General features: G+C 38.0%; 1 protein-coding gene and 1 long non-coding RNA gene across 12 annotated transcripts in view; one reads left to right on the forward strand and one right to left on the reverse strand.

Annotated features, from left to right (window-relative positions):
* The window catches only part of ptprt (protein tyrosine phosphatase receptor type T), a 334,801-nt gene that overhangs the window by 17,803 nt on the left and 291,690 nt on the right, over positions 1–25,308 (forward strand). The window lies entirely within an intron of this gene.
* On the reverse strand, positions 17,089–22,122 carry LOC116710247 (uncharacterized). Its single transcript, XR_004337071.1, has 3 exons — positions 21,912–22,122; positions 17,195–17,313; positions 17,089–17,126 (listed from the first exon to the last, which is right to left on the reverse strand). It is a non-coding gene; the product is annotated as an uncharacterized LOC116710247 (long non-coding RNA).

The raw sequence follows: 25,308 nt of genomic DNA on the forward strand, positions 1-25,308 counted from the left end.
ACCTGCTGAGTAACTTGCACAGCAGCAGTTTAAGGTTTCACCATCGTGCTTCATCACTGCTTAAAAATTAAACAAAGGCATTAAGTGAAAACTGGTTTCACCACCAGGTTGACAGAATTTCAGATGTTTAAAATAAAAAACTAATCAATACTTATTGATATTAATTGATATCAATAATATGGATGTTTTTCCTCCATGTCTTCCAGAAGTACCTTAGCATTTCAGGAGCCTGTGCTGTTTAGTGGCATATCTGGATGGTCTTCTTATGTATGAAAATATGAAAACATGTCTGCTCATCAGTTTTCTCTCACTTTCTTTACATATATTAGTAACAGAACAGTTTGTCAAATGAAGTTGAGCTCCAGTTTAATTAGAAGGCTGCAGGTCAGATATTCAGATGGAATAATAAAGAGATGCAAATGAGTCTTGGCCATTCTGAGAGGCCTGTCTCCACTTTTTTTTTTTCCAGTGATAGTTCATGTAAATAAGGCAAGCAGACTAATAAGCTCAGGAAGCATGGGCAGGTTTTTAAATAATAATAATAAATAAAAAAAAACAACCCGCCTGTAATTGTTAAGTGGATGCAAAAAAGAGAGCTTCATGACAGGGTGGTCTGTTGTTATCTGCTCTACCAATTATAATAATCGCAGACTTTTTCTTCTCCTTTGAGTCTCTGTTTTTGTCTTAAGCATAGGAAAGCTGAGCAGAGGAAGTGTAACTAAAATAACTATAGAGCTGTCCTTGGCAAGGACAACACTGTTGTCCATGTGATTATGTATTCTTAAATGTGTCCTCCTCATGGTAAAGCTGTTATTTTGGTTTAAACCTGGTAGCTGGGTCTGTTTTTGTCCCCTCTGGATAAAGCAAAACGACGTCAACGCGTGGTGATGAATAACGCCGACACCTGAAGGGTATGTAGCGGTGTGTGGATTTATGTCTGATTGTGGGTCAGATCCGTAACCTCGCGGCAGGGTGTGCGACTACAAGGTCACAAACTAGGTTACGTTTCCCCCTAAGTACCGGCTGGATGCCCTTCCTTTTGGTTCGATTCTGGATACGTAGTTCAAGTTTGTTTAAAAAAAAAACAGCTTTCATTTAAGATCTGAAGATATCCTAATTTTTTCAGCAATGTTAATGAATTTAATTTCTAAACCTTATTATGTAAATTAATGAAATTCTCCTGGTGATTTCGGTATTTTGGCACCAGAGGAAAATAAATTGAGGCAGAAAAAATGTGTTTGTGTGTGAATGTTTATGTAAAAGAAGAAGTGTTAAAAATGACTTTTGTTCACAGTTTTACACACTGGAACAGACCAGTGGTGTGTGTGTATGTGTGTGTGTGATTGGCAGCAGTAATTGGTGTCTGGTTGGTGGAAGAAAACAGTGAATAAATACAGTCATGGAATACTGATAGGAGCTCTTTGGAATGAATAAAGAAATACACAAACACACCCACTAAGCCCATCCACCAAGGTCTCGTCAGCATTGCATGAAGCTAACAAACTATACTGGTGTAAAGAGAGAAACATGAAGTTAACTTTCAGAAATGTTTAAAGTATTCCAGGGACCTGGCAGATTTGAGAGCTGATGTTTAGTTGAGCCAAAATACCTGAACATAATTGGATATTTTGTAGGACTGGACTTACAACAGGCAGCGGCTTAACTGCTCCGGATAGAAATTTTCAAATGGATAGTTTTTAAGAACGCATTTAAATTCCAATCCAGTGCCTGTACCACACCATCAGGGAGACACAATATCAGCTTTAACATCAATATCACTCGATGTTATTCATTTTTTAGCATATCGACATTGGCCCCATGAGTAAAACTGGGTATTAACAACCAATGTTTCTACATCTTGTTGTTTGGTTATGTGAACATTGAAGTGAGGCAGTGCAGGATTGTGGGATGTTTAACTGAAGCAGAGATGCAAAGCGTCATAGTTGTCTTATCGAAATGAAGGAAAATGTGTATAATTTTGGTAAATATTGGATACAAAAATTAGTCCATTATTCTTATCAGATGTTAGTATAACCACTGAAACATTGGTGTGAGATGTTTGTTTTTCTGACCTTTTACCACTGATTACTTTCAAAAAACAATCCCATTAGTACCACAAAACCTTAAAATTCACATTCTGCACAATTTTCCATTTAGTTTTTTGTCCAAACACTTAAAAAATCACACAGCTGTGTTTTGGCAATAAGTTAATGTTATTTGGTGTCTGGAAAATGAACCATTTAAGAAACCTTTGGAATAAAACGTTGCAAATCGGCAGTCACTGCGCCGTTACCTAGTAACCTCAGCAACTCCCAACACATTTGGTCAGCTTGTTTTACTGCTGTATGCACTGTACAGTGGTAAGTGCTTTAAAAGACAAGTGTTTAGTTCTTGACTTACCATGTAGAAACCACTTGTTGCATTGTTGTTGATTGTGCTGGAGACTCCACTTCTTCTTTTCAAAGATGTACAGTGGTAGGATTGCACTTCTGTTTGGAGCCATTTTCATTTGAGTTGGGTGGCATGACCAGCTGCAGCTTATTTAGATTTAAACTGACAAGAGGCTCTAAAACAGCTAAAAATATTCAGAACTGAAACTGAAATCGTATTATCCAAGAATCATTTTGTGCAAAAAGAAGAAAAATGAACATTTCGTTTCACCCATAAACCTATCCCAACCTGTTCAAGGAAGCACAATAGATCTTTACCAAATGTTACTGAACTGAAGGGTTTCTAAACCTTTTTTATTTTATTTTATTTTATCTCTTCCTACTTAACCCTTCCAGTGTAGCCAGTGTGCCTATTTTGAGTGGTTAGTCGGTGTTAAGTGGGATACAACAACTTGCTAGGTCATCACAAGGTCAAAGCAAGACAAGCATGATGCACATGTTCACATCTCAAGGCAATTTAAATCCCCACTTCACCTAACATCCTGGATTATTCACAGATAACATGCACACAGAAAGACCCGCAGCTAGACAGATTCTGGAAAAAATCTTTGCAATCCCATCAAGTCATTTGGACATGATTGAAAACTTTATTGAACTGTCTGGCAAGAAATATTAATAATTCTGCTGCTTAAAGATCAGATTTTATTGCAATTTATTTATTTACAGATATGAAACTGCTAAATTTACCATTGTGACACTAGTTTCACTTGACCCACAAACTAATCTGGAGTTTGAAACTTTTAAATGAGCTTTCACACATAGACGCCCACACACACACATTCACACACACACACCCACGCCCAAACACACACACACACACACAGAGCTCTGTTAGTTGTTTGGAAAAGTCTGAAACTTTCCAAAGATATGTCACCACTAACAATCGTAATCATCAGGATCCTTTGTGCCTCTCTTTCTCGCTGTGTTAATTGTGATGTAGTTCAGTGTTAAAGAGCGGCCAGTAGCCAAAGCCAATTGTTAGTGTAGCTCCACTGCATAAAGGTTAGAAACTGCATTTGCATTTAGATGAGTGAGAAAGTTGGGAAGAGAAGCAGGGAAGGGGAGGAAGTAATTACACCTCGCTCCGTGGTTCATTTAAGTGATTGGATGAATGGGTGCACATATGTGTGTGAGTGTTGGAGGCTTGTTTGACATTTATTAGCAGTGAGGTCCAAAAGTGCCAAGATCACCATAATTGTGGGGTCCAACAGCTTTGTTGGGATTACAATTTTGAAAGTGTAAAGGTCAAGAATTGGGAATTAGACTGAGCACTAGATTAGTAGCAAAGATGGATGATGGCGACTGCTTTCTGAGGGTTTACTACAGCAGTGTGTGTTTCTGAACATGTGAAAATTCATTTTCACACATAGATGTTTGTAACTTGGTAATGTGCCATTTTTAGCTTCTTACCCAGCTAAACAGCTCTGGTGCAGAAAATCTTAACACAATGTCTTACTTACACCCAGACAGAAAGCAAGTGTAAGAAATGGAGGAAAACTTTCAGTGTACGAGGTTAGACAAGGTGTAAAACAATATTCTGCACTAGAATTGATTAGAAATATCCTCTGTTGTCCCACAGTGGGAAAATTCAGCAGGTTATAGGTAAATGGAAGCGTGCAGATTTAAACCAAGCTAAAAAACTAAATTAAAAATTAGACAAGCAAAAATCTGTAACAATAAGGGCAATTTAAAATCATTAAATTCTGTTTTATTGACATTTGTAATGGAAATGCAACTTCCATAAGATAATTTAAAAAATGTACAAGATGTATATTTGTGCATAGAAAACAGAGAGATTGTTTGTAAGACATTAAGCAAAGTGTTCAAATAACAACAGGGTTGTAAACATTTTTTGAGGTTGTTTGGAGCAGTGATCTTATGAAGTCTAACAGCACCTGGGAGGAAGGTTCTGCTGTAATGCTTGTTTGTGCACCAGGGATATAAAACTCTGACTTGATGTGCTACTACTTCCTCCTTCTGTGACTTAAATTCAGTCATGTGAAATCATTCCTGTAAAAAGAAATGAAAGCATGGAAATACAGATATACATCCATCCATCCATCCATTTTCTAACACCATTGTCCCTGCTGGGGTCAGGAGGTGTTGGTTTCTATCTCCAGCGAACATTTCGGGCAAGAGACGGGGTCACCCTGGACAAGTTGCCAGTCTGTCGCAGACCTATGGAAATACAGTGGAATAATAATAAAACGATAATAAAGAACAGCTAACACTGGAACTGTAAGACAACATAAAACATAACAAAAAACACTGAGTAAAACTGACATAAGACACAAACAACCTTAATTAAAACGGATTTTGAAGTCTCTGTAAACATAATTGCCCTTCAAAAAAATATAGAAATTATCCCACTCACTTCAATTTATCATGCAATTGATTGATCAATTGCGTATTGCACCAGAGATAATTAAGATTAACTAATTGGAGTTGATGCATACACATGCATGTGCAAAATATGCATGTATATTTTACACATGCATGTAATATATGCACATATACATGCACTGACCACTACTCTACATTTACGAGCTAACTCTTAATTAACGAAATCTACACTTAGTTTTTCGTAAAATCGATGAACTGCAATCCATGACATATACAGGGGTTGGACAATGAAACTGAAACACCTCTCATTTTAGTGTGGGAGGTTTCATGGCTAAATTGGACCAGCCTGGTGGCCAATCTTCATTAATTGCACATTGAACCAATAAGATCAGAGTGTGAAGGTCCAATTAGCAGGGTAAGAGCCCAGTTTTGCTCAAAATATTGCAATGCACACAACATTATGGGTGATATACCAGAGTTCAAAAGAGGACAAATTGTTGGTGCACGTCTTGCTGGTGCATCTGTGACCAAGACAGCAAGTCTTTGTGATGTACCAAGAGCCACGGTATCCAGGGTAATGTCAACATACCACCAAGAAGGACGAACCACATCCAACAGGATTAACTGTGGACGCAAGAGGAAGCTGTCTGAAAGGGATGTTCGGGTGCTAACCCGGATTGTATCCAAAAAACATAAAACCACGGCTGCCCAAATCACGGCAGAATTAAATGTGCACCGCAACTCTCCTGTTTTCATCAAAACTGTCCGTCGGGAGCTCCACAGGGTCAATATACACGGCCGGGCTGCTGTAGCCAAACCTTTGGTCACTCATGCCAATGCCAAACGTCGGTTTCAATGGTGCAAGGACCGCAAATCTTGGGCTGTGGACAATGTGAAACATGTATTGTTCTCTGATGAGTGCACCTTTACTGTTTTCCCCACATCCGGGAGAGTTACGGTGTGGAGAAGCCCCAAAGAAGCGTACCACCCAGACTGTTGCATGCCCAGATTGAAGCATGGGGGTGGATCAGTGATGGTTTGGGCTGCCATATCATGGCATTCCCTTGGCCCCATACTTGTGCTAGATGGGCGCGTCACTGCCAAGGACTACCGAACCATTCTGGAGGACCATGTGCATCCAATGGTTCAAACATTGTATCCTGAAGGAGGTGCCGTGTATCAGGATGACAATGCACCAATACACACAGCAAGACTGGTGAAAGATTGGTTTGATGAACATGAAAGTGAAGTTGAACATCTCCCATGGCCTGCACAGTCACCAGATCTAAATATTATTGAGCCACTTTGGGGTGTTTTGGAGGAGCGAGTCAGGAAACATTTTCCTCCACCAGCATCACGTCGTGACCTGGCCACTATCCTGCAAGAAGAATGGCTTAAAATCCCTCTGACCACTGTGCAGGACTTGTATATGTCATTCCCAAGACGAATTGACGCTGTATTGGCCGCAAAAGGAGGCCCTACACCATACTAATAGGTTATTGTGGTCTAAAACCAGGTGTTTCAGTTTCATTGTCCAACCCCTTCATATAGGTCAATCACTTCATATTGTATCTTTTTTTCCACTTTATCTAAAATTAACTGGATTGTTCACGCTGCACCCACATTATGCATTTTAACATCCAGAGATTAAAGATTCACAACCTTAAGTTTGTGTATAATTTAGATTTTTTTTCTTTAGCTATTCTGTACTATACAAATAATAAAGCGCAGTAACTATGTTAATATTTATTCTAGTATTTATGTTTTGTTGTTTTTGATATGCAAACCACGTCCTGAAGAAAGAATGATATAAAAGTATGACATTTTGAAATGAGAAACATGCAGGAAAATAACAGTTTTCTAATAAACCAATCATTTGACAGTTAATTATTTTCATCTGCTGAACTTTTACGTTGAAGAGAAATGCCACAAAGTGCTGAGATTATATGTCTGCAACGCCAGGACACACAAACAGATCCATAAACACCTGGTAATAACGATGCAGTCGATAACACCTCGCAGCTACATGACATTTGTAATTAGAGAACTGGCTTTGCGTTTGTGAAAATGTGATTTGGAGTGTAGGCTAAAGGCTAATTACCATTAATTCAGACTGATAAACCAGCCCTGACTTATTGATCACTGCACTACTCCCCTCTGCCTTCACACCGTCTGTTTCTCCTTTCTCTTATTCTCATCACCTGAAAATCACTGCAAAATGAATTCCTCTGTTCAGCCTTTGATTGACTTCTTCTCAGTAGAAAAAAATTCATCCATTAAGAGAAATTGGCAGTGAGTTGGAAACAGGAAGGGAGATTTGAATCCGAGTGATTTGAGTTTGTTGATTATTAAAATACCTCAAGGATAATTATCTTCCTCGAAGCTTCATTAAAGCTCCAACATGTAACTTTTATAAAGAAATATTTTGTTAAAACTGTCACCATGTCATAATAGTATGATATGAGACATATTGATCTCCTCCACCTCCTTCCTAAGTTACCATTGCCGTCTGAAGAAACACACCACTTCTGACCAAAACCAACCAATCAGAGCCAGGAGGCGGGACTTAGCGCTGTCAGTCAACCCATGTTCTCGCTGCTAAATGTGCTAATGGTGGAGAAACAACTTCTGTTACAGGAAAACCGTTTATAATTTTTAATTCCATGACTTGATTAATTGTCAGAATAATCGATAGACTCTATTGGTAGAATAATCATTTAGAAGAGCATAGGGCAGGACAACACAAATGAAATAATAATAATTAATAATCAGTTATAATTGTTGAAATGCTTCCAAACTGTTAGCATGACCTTTTCCTCTTTTCTCCAAGGTTTTCACTCCACTTTATGAGGCACAGTGGCCTCCTTTTTTTTCTTAACTTTCTTACATTCAAAATGACCCAACTGAAACTGACTTACACTTTATTGTACTTCAACACTAACACTTGTCTCTAAAAGCTATTAAGGACAGCGAACTACATGGAAATGTGAATTTTGTCCTTAATAATAGCATATAAGGAGAGGTTCTCTCCGTTAGAGGAGGCTGAACTTCCAGGTTTCTTTCCTTTTGCTGTTATTATGTTTGCACCTGGCAGTGTGCAGACGGACTGCTGCTGAGTCCAGATGGGCGTCTTTGTGTGCTCCAAGTTCACAGCTGATTGATTTTAGCAGCCACAGTAGTTCGGCCTAATTACGGCCGCATGGCGTTCGCGGGCTTTGTGAGCGCATTTGCTCGGCACGACTGGACGCACATTTGGAACGCCTTGTTCGTTTTCTTGGAATGAAGCCGGTGATGATTGGTAATGCACGTTTTATAGGCTGTAGATTGTGTAAGATAAGTGGGCTTTTAAAACCTGTTGATTGTTGATTAGCTGCTTCTTTGCTGCAGTCATTATGAGTATAACTGTTTGACATTTGGTAGTTTGTATGTATGAATTCATGGACATACAAAGTGTTGGAGGATAAAAAGCGACAACACCAGCATCCAAGGCACCATGCAGAAATCTATTAACTTTCTCTAATTGCTGTTGGACTGCAGTGACTTCTTACTGTATTTACAAGGACGATGCCTTTTGTGTAAATGAAGACATTTCATATGCCAGATATGCAATCTTAAGTGTCTTAGTAACCGAGTTAAATACAAAATGCCTTTGAACATTGATAAAATAAATAATTAAAGTTAAAAGCAACTTTTCAAAACCAAAATAGATAAGACAGTTTCAAGGATAAGAAAGTGAGAAGAAATTTTAATTGTAATGATGCATTTCTTATTTTTGTTGTTGTTTTTCTTTTTTTCCCTTTGGTTTCTGAAATGGGGAACAATAAACAGAATGGAAACAATTTTATAGGAGTTTGGTTTGGAAACTATAATTTTGATGTGAAATTTGAATCACAAAAACTAAAACGCTCAAGAAAGGCATCAATAAATAACAGCACTGGTAGATGGTGTAAAATGTATTTCAAATGAAAGAAAGATAGTGATTAATGTGACTTGTCAGGGAGAGTAAACAAGGAAAAAACAAAGCAGTGATGGTAAGCAGCAGAAATAAGAAAATTAAGGCTTTAAATGTGGCTCAGTGGGGTAAAAACAAATCAAAGTGCGATGCAGCATCAAGTCATGTCATCTCAGTAAATTTGAAACCACTTGAAGGAAATGTTCAGCAGAATATCATCACATTAATTATCGGCTGAATGCGATGGGTTTGAATAGAAAGTGGCTGGAAGAAGAAAACACAATTTAGTCGTTTGGTTTATTGGTCATTCATCAGAAGCAAATGCTTGACAATTGGAAGCAGACAAATAAGAGAGAATGAGAAAAACATTGTTTCCTGTGATTTTTGTGATTATTTCCCAGAATTTGTTACAAGAAAATGAAACCTGTTTTTCATCCATTTTCACTGATTTAAGAAACAAGCCCAGGTTTAAAAACATGTGAGCCAACATGATTTTCTATATCATTTAGTATTGAAACTGGATTGATGTCATATATTGAAAAACACCAAAATAAAATAATTTCATTCATTCAACCATGAATTTAGTTTCTGAATGGAAATGAAACAAGCATTTCTTAAAAAATTAAACGATTTTTAAAAACATGTTTCTGTATTTACATTTTAATTAAAAAATTACATTTTAAGTTATTTTTATAAATATTCTTAATGATCAATAGGAAAATGTTCCTTGCTGTAATAAGATACTTGTTACATATTTATGTTTATATATTAAATATAATTTGCATAATTATTATTATTCACTGAATCTAACATGATTGGTACAAAATGGTGAGATGAAACATATTTAAGTGATTTAGTTTGAAAAAATTAAGCCTTTTACTTTGAACAATGCTCAACAGGATCTGGTTTAGGGCTATGTAATTTTATCGATTCTATGATATTTATCAATATTTTTTTCCTCAAAGTATTGATTTTCATCCACGAGTATCAATACATTCAATTCTACTGTGAATTTCTTAAATCCACATGAATTAAATGACATCTATCACACATGACATCTATTACCGAGTTTACATGTAGATTGTATCAAGAGATTAGTGTATCGCTGCAGCCCTAACCCGGTTTTGTCTTTTGTCACTGTCTTGTCTTTTGTTGATTTTGGTTGCTAGGATACGGACAGGTGTTGCTGTTGTTTGTTAAAAAAGAAGAAAAACTGAACAGAAAATGTTCAGCAAAGGAATCTGAGCATCCATTATGTTTGCAGAAGCTTTCACTGCGTAACAATACTTATTGGGATTTCTGACAATCTTTGTTCTTGATTTGTCTAGTGTTTTTGTTGATTAAACCTTTGCTGTACGTCTTTGAGGTAGGAAGGCCTCCGAGCTATCACCCTAATCTGAAACTCCCAGATTTGGAAGATTTACACAACATGTTTGTGTGACAAACATCAAATAAGTGTAAAAACATGACGTGATAAAACCTTGATGAATTTGTAGGTTAAATTGGTAATTTCATAAAAACACATCTTGCAAGAAATGATGCCAACATCCTGTTGGTAAAAATATTAGCATTGTTTGGCGTTAAACCACGAATGACTGTGATAGGTTTATTTTGTCATAACCTGCAAAGAATCAGCCAGAGACAGAGATTAGGTTTCTTTTGATTTCTTTTCTGCAGAATAGGAGAATTGAGAACAGACGCGACGAATCGCTGTCAAACACTGTCTGGACTCAATTCTGCCAGTTCTTTCTTTGCATTTCTCTTTATTGTATAGAAAAAGGAGGTTGGGCTTCTCTTCACACAGTCACACAGAGAATTGACCAACCGTCTTTACATTCTGAAACCTCTCATGGACATGCCCTTATAAGGGCATGTGGCTGACCACAACTAATCAGTTACAGATGGAACTAATAACACATGAATGTTTAACGTTTTTAGCTTCCAAGCAAACATCCTAAACAAAGTTAATAACATACTACAAAAGAAAGAGAAGTTAAGTAAATATAAAAAGAATAATATGAAAAGATAACTTGTAAAATAAACTCATGAGTAAATGAACAGGGGGATAATTTTTCTAACAGACTGTGAAAATATCTGCAAGAAAAACTGTGAATCAAACAACTATTGAGCTTTTACTTGCATTCAAACTTTAGAATGTGAATGATAATGCGAATATTATAATAAAATGTCAGCATTATCATATAATTAGCATATTAACATAACCAAATAATCAAATAAAAATAATAGAGCTAAAGGTTCTGCTGGATGTTCTGTGAAATGTACTGTTAATGTAGTCATCACTGTTTAAAAGCTATAAAAAACAATGTATCATTTGGTTAACATCATAATATGATGTTGGCTTTGTTGGATGTTGCTAATAACTGTAAAAACTCATATACCTAAAAAATTATGAATTTTCTTAGCATGTTGCCAAAATCCTGAACCCCCCCCCCAAACCACTTGACACATTATATCAAGTAATAAACAATAAAATTGATTCAAACAGTTTAAAGCTAGTATTTTTAGGGTGAACGTTCAGAACCAAAGTCTAAAGTTTAATGAGAAGGAAAAGACGAGGGTTAGCAGACAAATGGCTATCATTATCATGTAGTTAGCACGTTAGCATGGTTGGAAAGCCATGTCAGCCCAAAGTCTTAAGAGTTGAAGGTTTAATGAGACGGAAAAGCTGCTCACACATGTAAGCACAAAACACATGGAGGCACTGATCACGGTCCTTATTCTACATCAGTAATTTTAAGGTTCTAAAGCAGGAAAAGACTTTAGCATCCATGTTTATCTGCAGAACTTTTTTACCATTATAACCTACACATCTTGTTTCCATTTAAACGTTTAATAGTAAATCATTTTAAGGAGTTGCTTGTAAGACTGTTTCTCAAATTCGACTTTATCAAAATCTTAATTTTCACTTTTGTCTTTTTCTGATTAAAACAGGTTCTTGAAGCTTCTGAAGGTAATTTTTCTCACTGCACAAAATATTGTAGAGTATATAGATCTCTGAGCTGCCAGCTTCATTTTAACTTGGCAAAATCTTCCCTTTTCTTTTAGAACGACACAAAAATAATGAGATATTTGATTAAATTAAGTGCAATTGTATTCTTAATTTTTTTTTTTTTACAAGATATATCAGAAAAAAATGGTCAACTTTTCTTGGACTCTGAGTTTTAATAGCAATCCGTGGGAAGTAAATGAAAGTTGCTTGGACATGGTTCAGCGTCTTTGAATCAAACTTTCATCATGTAATACTGCATTGTGGCAAAATTAGATCAATAAAAGTGAACAAATTACATTTGTCCCATGATTTATTTTTTTAAATAGCTTAGTGAGCTGCAAAAAATAACAAGAGGTGTTGCCAGGAAACCATCAGACTTAATTAGATATAAACTGATACTTTGGTAACATATACTACTATCATATTTAGAGAAAACACATGTTGTTAAAAAAGAAAGTGTGTAGGAGTGATGGATTTTATATTACTCTTGCTGTTAGATGCTCATCAATCTGTTTCCATTTACTTTTATCATTATATTTATAGTTCCTGATATTAAAAATTGAGAATAATGAACAAAGAGTTCAGAAAGTTTGTGTTTTGGTCAAATACACTGAAACATTTATGTTTATTCTTTGTTTCACTTTAGAGAGGAAATAATAAAAATAATACAAGTAAAAATAATAAAAATAAAAGACATTAGTTTTGTTACTTAAGAATCTGAGTTCTTATCGAAGCTAAAACTTCATCAATTAAGAACTTTATTATAAATTCTCCCAGAAATTATTGCAATCAATAATATTGTTGTTTTGATACAGTCTTCAGCTAATATAATAATAATAGGATAATTATACAAGTTTCCCCTCTGAAAGACGACTAAACTTTAATTTTGTACAGTACACACCACACTGCAACTGGAAGACATTTTAAATAAACAAAATAAAACACAACAACCAAAAACAAGAAATAGAAAGGAAATAAAAACCATAAATAACTGAGACAGTAAACAGAATGGATTATGAAGTGTCTGTAAACTAAGTTTTCCTTCAAAAAATGATTGGTGGCATCAACTAACTCCTCACTCATTTTTTGGTTACCTAGCAACAACTTGTTGAGTAACTTGTGGCTGCCTAGCAACACCTTGTTGAGTATTGCCCAACAACAGTGCCTCAAAGCTGCACAAAAATAAACAACTGGATAAAACTAGCTTTGCAGTATTTCAGATATTTAAAACAAAAACAAATAATTCATTGACACCGACTGAAATGAAACGCCTACATCATGACGTACTTTTTCCAGCTATATTGATTCTAGGATGATGAGTTGCCACTTTAAAACATAGTTCTCATGTGATGTCACACGTCCAAGAACGTTGTTGCTGACCGCTATCTTGGCAGGCAGTTGCTATGGCAACAATAAATAAACCACAAACTCCTACATAGCTAACTTATAGGTTTTTGAGTACTCTGCCCACATCTGTGTAATACTAAGATAAACAGTGATATTTACTGTAGTACTTACTGCCGAACTTGCAAAATTAGCTTAGCTAATGTAGCTTTTAGCTGCTAGCTAAGAGGGACATGTAGCCTACTTGCTACATGTACTCACTCTGCCAGTCACCAGAACCTTGTTATTCACATTTAGAGTTTATAAAGTCTTTACAAATCTATTTAAACATTGATTGTATGCGTCCATAGATTTCAGGCCGTGACGCTCCTCCATGTTGTCCGCACTCTTCGTGTTCACCAAACGGTTAACTGTCATAGTGTGTCATTGGAGGCAGCTTGTTCACATTGTCTGACATGTTTCCATTCTCCGTCATACAGGTTGATCCCGACAGCAGCCATTTTGGTCATGTGTCAAGAGTGTCCACATAATTTCTTTTTGTTGGTCTGGTATGTATTGCGCTGCGCTTGCGTACCAAGACGGCGTGGATAACTTCCAGTTCAGACTTGTGGGAACTATTTATTACCTAAATTTACTGAGTAAAAATTATTTCCTCACAAGAGTGAAATGTTTTGCGTTTTGTTAGCTAGTTTTTTATGGCAGAATGAGCAGCAGAAAGAGTCCAGCAGAAGACAAATAAAGTGCTGGACGCCTCCTGTGGCTTTTACAAGCGAAGCCCCTTCAGTGGCGTGAACCGCCGGCCTGACCAGGTTCCCCTCGTCCTTCGGCGTGCTGCTGAGTGTGTGTGGCACCGTGTCCATCCAGAGGTGTGTGTGATGCAGCCGGAGCTGTGACAGGGAGGAGAGTGGGAGGATGTTTCTGTCAGGAGTTCACCGTGGTGTGTGTGTGTGCGCTCGGCGTGTGTGTGTGTGTGTTGACCGCAGTTGAAAGCTGTCAAAGGGAGACATGTTGAGGTGAGGAGAGGTCCCAGTGGTGTTTCTGTGTGTGTGTGTTTTAGTATGGAAGTGGTTCACTGGTCATGTATTTAAGCTTATTGTGTGTGTAAGGCTGTGCTTGCTGGGCTGTGTTGAGGCTCTGTTCCACCCGACCACCCGTGTCCAGACCAGCTGTCAATCAGTTTGCGCAATTCCCCCTCCGGCTGACCACTTTACTGCCCAAACACAAACAAAAAACACTTACACCAACAAATATTTAAACCTTCTCCAAAGAAAAGTGTTTTAGAAACTGCAGTTGGTGTGGCTGAGTATTACCTATTATTAAGGCCACGCTAAGAAAACATAATTAAATAAATTACGAGAATAAAGTAATTAAATTACAAAAATAGTTGTAAAACTACAAAAATAAAGTTGTACGAGAATGAAGTCGTAATTATACAAGAAATAAAGTCATAGCATAATGAGAATAGAGGAAAATATTAGGAGAATAAGTCAGTCATAGTTTTGCGAGAATAAAACCGTGACATTACAACCTATCCATGGCATTATTGCAACTTTACTGTTGTATGACTATTCTCATTTTACTACAATTTTATTCTTGTATTATTTAAATTTAATTCTCTTACGATGTTACTCTCTTAATACTGTAGTAAAACTATATCTTGTTTTTATTTACACTTTAATAATTTTCTTGATTTAATCACATTTTTTCCCTGTCGTATTCTAGTTGGCAATCTGAAACAGGATTTCTCTCTGTGCTAGAAATGGAAAAACTAAAAAAGCCACAACATGTTTTTAAATGAAGTAGAAATGCCCAAAACATCTGCATTAGTATTGGTATCAACCGAAGTTAGTAGTTTTTAACATATCTGGATCGAACTAATAAGTAAAACCTTCCATTTTGTTGCCATGATGTATTTGTTTATGTGACTGAAAGCGATGCAGGAGTTTAACTGAGAGAGAAGTAATGACATGTTAACAAGAGGAGGAAAATATACAATATTGGTCATAGGCCACAACAGCTATAATAATATCTATATCATCTTTTATTAAAAAAATCTTTAGACGTAGTAAAGATTCAAATAGAAGCACAAAATCATGCACAGTGTGTATTTCACATTATTGGTCCCCTTTAAACTGCTTAGTGAGTATGAAACAGCTAAATGTAAATTAAATGGTGACAAAAACATAGTTTCAGTACAGATCCATTCAGTATAAAAGAGGTTTTAACGAGTCTAGTTACACACGCCCACACACCCACCCACACCCCCACACACACACACACACACAGGTCTTTGCAGGAGTGTGTGGCTGATTAGCATATTTGACTGGGAGACTCATTAATCACAGTCTCCATTCTGGCCCCTGGCCTGCATTACAGATAAAGGTGCTCTCGCTTGTCAATATTACGGCTCCATCTTGTCTTGTATTTCTTAGATCCAACTACAGCTAAAAGACAGTCCTGAAAAGGAAGAAAGATTGAAGGTTTTGTCCTGAAGAAAAAAAAAGATGTTTTTTTTAAAAGACAAATCTACGGGTTGCTGAAAAATACTGAGTTTGAGTTTTAGAGGCATTGAAAGATCCAAGATGGCTTCCCTCTGTCCATTCATTTTAGATTGTTTCTTCGATGTTTTAATCAGTCAGGTAACCAATGATTAAAAACATCCAAGGTGATGGTGTTAAGGTAATGAAACATAGAGAGCAGAGATCTTATATATATATATATATATATATATTGTCAAGAAAATCCGAGCTCATCCCACTTCCCCATGCTGGAGATTTTAGTTTAACAGTAATAATAAATAAAGTTATCTTTAAAATGAATCACTCAAGTGACATCAAGGCCCAGCAGTAGACTTAGGTGTCAATAAAATAAATCTGGTTGTGTGTGTTGTTTTTGTCTCATGCAAACTTTGCTTTAATTCTACTTTTTTCTATCTAATCATAAGAAATCATAGTCAGTCAGAGAGTCATGAAACAGGAAAAGCAGGTTTCCTGGAAAAAGAGGAAGTAAGTTTCCAGCCTGCAGATTTATAAAAATAGCTGAGACTATTTCTTATTTTAAAGCATGAAAGTTTTAAAGAATGAAATCTAAACATTTTGGTAATTTGATAAGATTCAAAGTAAAATACTTATATTAATAATGGTTTACTTGTAATAATATTTACACGTACATTTGTGAGAACACTTACAAGAAAAACAAGTAACTGTAACTTTAGTATTAAATAATTAGAATCATGTATTATTCTTGGTTTCTTTTCAGAAAAACATCTGTAATAACTCACATTAGGATTATAATAAGGATAATTAATAAGTTATGGTTATAAAATCATAAAGGAATGCTAAATCAGAGAAGCTGAAGAAAATAAATGTGATATAAGTTATGGTTATAAAATTATAAATGAATGATAAATCAGAGAAGCTAAAGAAAATAAATGTGATATAAATGTGATTTTGACATTGAACTTGAAATGGTGTAAAAGGTGTAAATGCAATTAAACATCACTGATATGTTGTAGGTAGAGGAGAGTGGGTGAAAGGTGAAAGGCAAGGAACTAACAGGAGAGCAGAGATGATCAACGCCTTATTTAGGTAAAAGGTTGTGCAGGCAATGGACATAGGAGGTTGAGCAACCCTGACATTAGCACAGACATCAGGAAATGTCTGTAAGACAGTGATGGATATGAGATCATCTGTCTGAGCAGTCAGAAACCCTATAAAAGGTGGGTGCAAAAGAGGAACCTTTCGTTGGATCCTCCGGGCAGCTTCGAGCCAAGAGATGGACAAAGAACTCTGCAGCTGAAGAAGAGCCGGAGCCACAGAGCCGAAGACTGTCCCGCTCATGGAGACCAACCGGTCAGGCCCACAACCTGTGGCTTCACATCGCACTTCTCTCATCAGCTGGGTTCAGACCCCAAAGACAAAGATGAAGACAAAGGCAAAGACAAAGAAGAAGAACTGGTGCCTTTTTTCCTGCCAGCACCAAGTCCTGTGTGACCTCACCATCCATGCGGAGAAGAAGCTCATCAGACCTACAGAGATCCCTGCCTTCGCTGATCAACTTCCTCCTCCTGCTGCAACACCTTCTTCATCATCAGACCTACAGAGATTCCTGCCTTCGCTGATCAACTTCCTCCTCCTGCTGCAGCACCTTCTTCATCATCAGACCTACGGAGATCCTGGCCTTCATCGATCAACATCTTCCTCCTGCTGCAGCACCTTCTTCATCATCAAGCCAGGTCTGGGGTTCGAAACACCAAACTCCGTCCGTCTCTCTCAAAGGTTCCCTTTTTTTTAGTTTTCAGTGTCAGCAGTAGGGAAAGACAGACTAGATGATTGATTTTACTTATTTGATTATTTCTGCTACTGAATTAAGCTGTACTGACCCTTGCAAAAATGCCTTACTAATAAAATATTTAGCATAAAGAAAATCTAAAAGATGTTGTGGACATTCAGTTAATGAGTCACCTTAAGGTTCTTTGATGGTTGTAAAATAGCTGTGATGTTTGATTCTGGAGAGGAAAAAGTTTAAAATGTTTTTAGGTTGCTGGTAGCCCAAATTTAAAACGTCATCCTTGGGACTCACCCGAGTCACTAAAACCTACCTGGTTCAATAAGAAATGCAAGTTGTAAAATAGAGAACGAGCGACCGTTAACAGGTGTGCTCTGTGAAACTAGTTGGCTGTAGGCTGCTCAGTCTGGCTAATTCACAGGGGGAAGAAGGGTGGGACACCTGGATGTAGGCCGTCAGAAAACCAGGCGAATCGTTTCTCGAAACCAGCTTAAACAGAGTTTACTTCAGTTCTGGACAGGGTAAATCCCGGCAGATTTAGGAAACTCAATTAACCCGTTAGAAGGAGAGCTGGTAGCACATCTCCCCTCTCAGAAGAGGAAGTAGAGAGTGAGACAGTAGAGACAGAAGAAAGGAGGGGGGGGGTGTTGCGCAACAACAAGTGGCGCCCAACGTGGGGCGGCGCACAACTGAGTAGGCGGGCCCCAAAGACACCAAGTCAGTGAAAACAGATGTGAGACTCTGAATAGCTCACTTGGGTCACTAACTCTTAGGGAAGAGAGTTAGTGGTGACTGATAAGGCCATCAGTCACAACCCTCGCAGTAACTGTATGGCATACAGGTGAGGGAAAGCTTCTACTGAGGATAGATGACCGGATCCAGACAGTGAAGCTAGTAGCCAACATAGTCTAGACCCATCCCTGCTCGAGAGCGCAAAGAGAGGCTTTGGGGGATAGACAACTCGAACCGACAGAGAGACGGAGTGATGGATGATCACTTCGAGGAGGAAAATCTGGGGAAGAAACCGGAGGAAGCCGGCCGCCCAGATTGTTTGGAGAAAGAGGAGACCTCAACAGAACTGCATCAGTTTCTGCACAGCTACTGTGACTCAGACCTGAAGCAAGTGGGGAAGTTGGTTCCAAGAATGAGGAACTGAAACATCAACCCCTGACAAAGAAAAGTTGGCTCACTCTTGCTGGAGTGGATCGTGATGTCATGTTGACAAGAAAAGAAAAGACCAGCCTGCAAGCATGCACAAGAAACACAGAAAAGTATCATCAGCTGACGATGGATGAGGAAGCACACCGCGTCCTCCACTGCAGCCATCGAGAAGACATCCGGCAACAGAGGAACAAACACCAGCAGCTGACATCATCACACAGACGCAGACATGGTTAAAGACGTCCTGCTGGACCCGGAGCTTGAAATTGGGCCAGCACAACCCACCAGTAAGAAACGACCGCAAGAGACATCTGAGAAGCCAGGACAACTGGAAGGGACAGTCCACACCGATGGATCCAGAAAGGGGTCCGACCAGTCGGCATACTGGGGATTTATTCTGAAGCAAGACGGCAAAGAGAGATGCCGTCAGAAAGGAAAAGCTCTCGGTAGTGCTCAAGCCGGAGAAGTAACGGCAGTACTGGAAGGATTGCTGGAGCTGGTGAAAAGGAAAATCAAGAGTGCCAGGTTAGTAACCGACAGTTACTACTGTGCTCAGGCCCTTAGAGAGGACTTGGCCATTTGGGAAGAAAATGGTTTCGAGACTGCAAAGGGCAAGCCCGTGGCACACAAAGATTTGTGGAAGAAGAAAGCAGAACTGAGGCTCCGCCCGAAACTTGAGGTGCAGCGACAAGGCGCACACCTGAGAAGAAGCCCTATGGAGGGGCAAAGATGACGACCTTTCGTGCCACTAAGAAAGGTTGTCTCTGCCGGTGTCGAGGTGGGACAGAACACCTAAGGACAGGTGGTCCTAGAGTAGCACGGGGAGCAGGTAGTACGGTGCGTGCATAAGGCCCTCGAATATGCAGGCGTGCTACTCCCCCGTGAAGAACTGAGCAAGCAGGACTGCTGGATGTCCCTTCAGCCCATCTGATGCAGCTGTGTGACTTTGAGGTATGTGGTCGATACGCAGGGCACCCAGGGCAGCGGATGGAAGGTTTGTTCATCAAGAGCACAGTCCCATGGGGTTCAGTCTGCATGGATGTAGCAGAGCCAATGGGGACAACAGGAAAGAGAGGTGAGAAGTACCTCTTGGTGCTGATGGACACAGTGACAACTGCTAGAAGAGCAGGTCTTCCCCTGCAGAGGAACTCCGTTCACGTCACAGACAGCAGGGAGGCGAAGACACTTCTCCTTTTTGCTCAGAGAAGAAAAAGGGAAGTTGCAGCTCAAAGTGTCACTGAAAACAGGGCAGAGAGTTTGGATTAAAGCTCAAGATCGGCCTGAAACTACGGTGATCAAGCTGAGATTCAACGCCCGAGTTTTTGTAAAGCAAGTACTGAACTTCAACACAGTACTACTGATGAAGAAAGGGGTCCATGAGGAAGCAGTGCTCAAGCCAGTTCTTAGCTACAGCAAACCAGAACATTACGAGAAGATGGCCAGAGAATCAAGCACCATGCCATCCTACAGTAGACTGGCCACTATTACAGGAAGGTTGCCGTTCAAAGAACAACTTCAAGGCTTTGGACTGGGAGGGCCGTGAAGAAATTGGATTATGCTAAAGAAGAACTCCTGTCACATCCTGATGGATTAAAATGGAAAAGGATCATGATTACGGATAAAGCATCACGATGCTTATGCTTTTTGCTTTGCTCTGCTGAACAGCCAGAATTTTTTTTTTTGAGGCCTTCTGTCTCAGCCCATCTTCCCTAAAGAACCATCCCACATCCTGAAGAACCGACAGTTCATCCAGCGAAGGTTCTTGTAGAAGAATCAGAGCGATCCAAGTTTTCTTCGACATTCATCACCTCATGGGGGAAATCAAAACTCCAAGGAGGGGGTGTCAAGAGAAGTGGAGTTTTGATGACTACACTGAGCCCTCTGTGACAACTGAGGATGAAGAATCTGCATCTTCACATCCCAGACGAACATCTTCTCTTTCCAGGGGATGAGGACGGCGAACTGCAGGAGGGTGATGGACTCCCAGCATGTGAAAGGTCTGACCTCGTGGAGGGGGTGTCAAGAAAATCCGAGCTCATCCCACTTCCCCATGCTGGAGATTTTAGTTTAACAGTAATAATAAATAAAGTTATCTTTAAAATGAATCACTCAAGTGACATCAAGGCCCAGCAGTAGACTTAGGTGTCAATAAAATAAATCTGGTTGTGTGTGTTGTTTTTGTCTCATGCAAACTTTGCTTTAATTCTACTTTTTTCTATCTAATCATAAGAAATCATAGTCAGTCAGAGAGTCATGAAACAGGAAAAGCAGGTTTCCTGGAAAAAGAGGAAGTAAGTTTCCAGCCTGCAGATTTATAAAAATAGCTGAGACTATTTCTTATTTTAAAGCATGAAAGTTTTAAAGAATGAAATCTAAACATTTTGGTAATTTGATAAGATTCAAAGTAAAATACTTATATTAATAATGGTTTACTTGTAATAATATTTACACGTACATTTGTGAGAACACTTACAAGAAAAACAAGTAACTGTAACTTTAGTATTAAATAATTAGAATCATGTATTATTCTTGGTTTCTTTTCAGAAAAACATCTGTAATAACTCACATTAGGATTATAATAAGGATAATTAATAAGTTATGGTTATAAAATCATAAAGGAATGCTAAATCAGAGAAGCTGAAGAAAATAAATGTGATATAAGTTATGGTTATAAAATTATAAATGAATGATAAATCAGAGAAGCTAAAGAAAATAAATGTGATATAAATGTGATTTTGACATTGAACTTGAAATGGTGTAAAAGGTGTAAATGCAATTAAACATCACTGATATGTTGTAGGTAGAGGAGAGTGGGTGAAAGGTGAAAGGCAAGGAACTAACAGGAGAGCAGAGATGATCAACGCCTTATTTAGGTAAAAGGTTGTGCAGGCAATGGACATAGGAGGTTGAGCAACCCTGACATTAGCACAGACATCAGGAAATGTCTGTAAGACAGTGATGGATATGAGATCATCTGTCTGAGCAGTCAGAAACCCTATAAAAGGTGGGTGCAAAAGAGGAACCTTTCGTTGGATCCTCCGGGCAGCTTCGAGCCAAGAGATGGACAAAGAACTCTGCAGCTGAAGAAGAGCCGGAGCCACAGAGCCGAAGACTGTCCCGCTCATGGAGACCAACCGGTCAGGCCCACAACCTGTGGCTTCACATCGCACTTCTCTCATCAGCTGGGTTCAGACCCCAAAGACAAAGATGAAGACAAAGGCAAAGACAAAGAAGAAGAACTGGTGCCTTTTTTCCTGCCAGCACCAAGTCCTGTGTGACCTCACCATCCATGCGGAGAAGAAGCTCATCAGACCTACAGAGATCCCTGCCTTCGCTGATCAACTTCCTCCTCCTGCTGCAACACCTTCTTCATCATCAGACCTACAGAGATTCCTGCCTTCGCTGATCAACTTCCTCCTCCTGCTGCAGCACCTTCTTCATCATCAGACCTACGGAGATCCTGGCCTTCATCGATCAACATCTTCCTCCTGCTGCAGCACCTTCTTCATCATCAAGCCAGGTCTGGGGTTCGAAACACCAAACTCCGTCCGTCTCTCTCAAAGGTTCCCTTTTTTTTAGTTTTCAGTGTCAGCAGTAGGGAAAGACAGACTAGATGATTGATTTTACTTATTTGATTATTTCTGCTACTGAATTAAGCTGTACTGACCCTTGCAAAAATGCCTTACTAATAAAATATTTAGCATAAAGAAAATCTAAAAGATGTTGTGGACATTCAGTTAATGAGTCACCTTAAGGTTCTTTGATGGTTGTAAAATAGCTGTGATGTTTGATTCTGGAGAGGAAAAAGTTTAAAATGTTTTTAGGTTGCTGGTAGCCCAAATTTAAAACGTCATCCTTGGGACTCACCCGAGTCACTAAAACCTACCTGGTTCAATAAGAAATGCAAGTTGTAAAATAGAGAACGAGCGACCGTTAACAGGTGTGCTCTGTGAAACTAGTTGGCTGTAGGCTGCTCAGTCTGGCTAATTCACAGGGGGAAGAAGGGTGGGACACCTGGATGTAGGCCGTCAGAAAACCAGGCGAATCGTTTCTCGAAACCAGCTTAAACAGAGTTTACTTCAGTTCTGGACAGGGTAAATCCCGGCAGATTTAGGAAACTCAATTAACCCGTTAGAAGGAGAGCTGGTAGCACATCTCCCCTCTCAGAAGAGGAAGTAGAGAGTGAGACAGTAGAGACAGAAGAAAGGAGGGGGGGGGTGTTGCGCAACAACAATATATATATATATATACATATATATATATAAAGAAATCTCCTCTATGTCATCATAAATATTACCAGAATATATACTGAATATATATATATATATATATATATATATATATATATATATATATATATATATATTCTACTATATATATATATATATATATATAGTAGAATATATATATATATATATATATATATATATATATATATATATATATATATATATATATATATATATTCAGTATATATTCTGGTAATATTTATGATGACATAGAGGAGATTTCTTTCTGGAATGAATCTTAAGTAGCTGCTGACTTTACTTCCCCCAAAACATCCTTAACACAAACGATCATGTCTTTACAGAAGAGGATTAGAGCCACTGAAAAAGAAATAATTCTGACTTTTCCTCATAATTTTCACTTCAGTCTTAGAATCAGGATTGTTTAAATAGTTTATACATCATTAGATAAATTTAGTCTAAAAACTTAAATCTACCAAATTTGGGACAGGCTTTCAGTGTGGATGCTTGCAGGTTTCCAAATCCTGTAAGATGCAAGAAATACAGTAGGTATGTGATTATTTGCTAACAACATAATTGATGTATATGTAAGAATGTTTGGTTATTTTTTGTATTTTAACACAAATTTAGAATTTTGAGGAAAAAGAAGTCAATTTTTTTTTCCCTTTTCTTTTCTGTTTTACAAAACCAGGAACATTTTACGACCCCTTTGCCTTCTGTGCTCAAGTCAAAATTTTAGCCTGCAGGTTGTTTTGTTTTTCCAAGGTCACTGACAGGTTAGCTGGACTCTGAGAGGACTAAAGATACAGTACAATCTAATGTTTTCAGGTTGAAATAGGGCAACGGCGGGCTCTAGGGAGAATAAACACACATCAACACACTCTGAGAGACACAGCAGCGTACCCACATATAAAATCAGGGCAGTGATGAAGAGGAGAGGGGCTGGATGAGCGTTGGGGGGGTTCTTCACCTGTCCAAAGCTATAAATACACACAGACACAATCACACACCCCGGAGCTCTTCGATATGCACGTCCTTGTTCTGCGGTCGGGCTGAGAGGCTGACCTGGTTTTAACAAAATGACCTCAGGTGTTACAAACTTACCAAACACAACGGCTGCCAAACGACGAGCCTGCAGGTTAACTGAAATACGGGCGTCCATTGTAGATGTTTGAATAATTTCCAGGAGTTTTTGCAATACAATCCGGTCTAATTTTCCATATAAAGAAATCCTGCTACATGATTAAATAATAGGCCTGTTGCAATAAACAATAAGTCAATTAATCACATTTATAAATTACAGTAGACTCAATAATTTCCATTTGCATGAATTATTGTTTTTCTCTTTTCTCTCTTTCTACCAAACACTGGATGATGAAACTCTTCAGTCTGGTACTTTAGTCTTTACTAGTCATTTTTGTGAAGAACCATTTTGTTTACAGAGACTTCAAGTTTAATTTGATTGTTTTATTTGTTTTGAAAATATTCCAAATGTTTTCCAGTTCTAGTATTAAATGTTCATTAGATATTAAAGTTTATTGATTTTCCAGAATGTGTTCTTGCATTATTGTGCAATCATTGCCATTAAATTACTTAAATGGTCTCAAAACAACAATATTATTGTTTATCGCAATAACTTCTGAAGTAATTTATTATCTAGCAAAATTTGTAATGGTGACAGCCTTATCAAATAATCATAATAATCACAATAATAATAATCTTTACTATTATTATTATTAAACATGACCACAAAATGTAACCCAGCTGGTTTTAAACGTATCTTTAAATCAAGTGTTAGAAAAACATTTTTGATATTTATTTTGCATTCACAGATATATGCTTCTCCAAAAAACGTGCTCTAAAAAATGAAGTCTTCCTGATTTAATTAAGCATATATATTTTAAAAAATACATATATTTTTGAGTGAAAGCACTACAAGTAATTTGTTCCTCAGGCTGTCAGAATCACACATTTCCAAGTTTAGGTGTTATGTCTATACTGTTTTATATATTTTCTGCCCTGCAGCTCTGGAAAAGATGCCTTCAACCTTGAAAATCACTGAGATAAACAATCTTGGCTCATTCTACCCATAAATTCTCTAATAGAGATCAATCTTCGCCTTGGAGGAGAAAAACAATAAATTTGGACTTTTTACATCTCCCTGAGGATTGGTAATCAATACATGACAGTGTGTGTGAGGTTGTGAGTGTGTGTATGTGAAGCTCATCTGTTTTTGATTAAGTAGTAAGCTGACCTTAAACTGGATGAACTCCAGTAATTGTGCTGAAGATTGAAAAACAAGAATCTGTTTGTACATTAAATATCTTTATTTATGTGAATGCTTTTACCATTTTGGCCGTTTTGATTAGGACACATACTTCACAGAGGTAGAAAATGTCTTTTAAATGGTCACTCCCATTTTAACACCAAGAGAGAGAGAGATTGGGTTTTTTTTTTTAAGAAACCACGTTTAACTAAAAAACGATCATGCTGTTTGAATGAGAGCTCTCACTG

The sequence above is a fragment of the Xiphophorus hellerii genome, chromosome 20 (genome assembly GCF_003331165.1).
Source record: "Xiphophorus hellerii strain 12219 chromosome 20, Xiphophorus_hellerii-4.1, whole genome shotgun sequence".
Taxonomy (NCBI): Eukaryota; Metazoa; Chordata; class Actinopteri; order Cyprinodontiformes; family Poeciliidae; genus Xiphophorus; species Xiphophorus hellerii.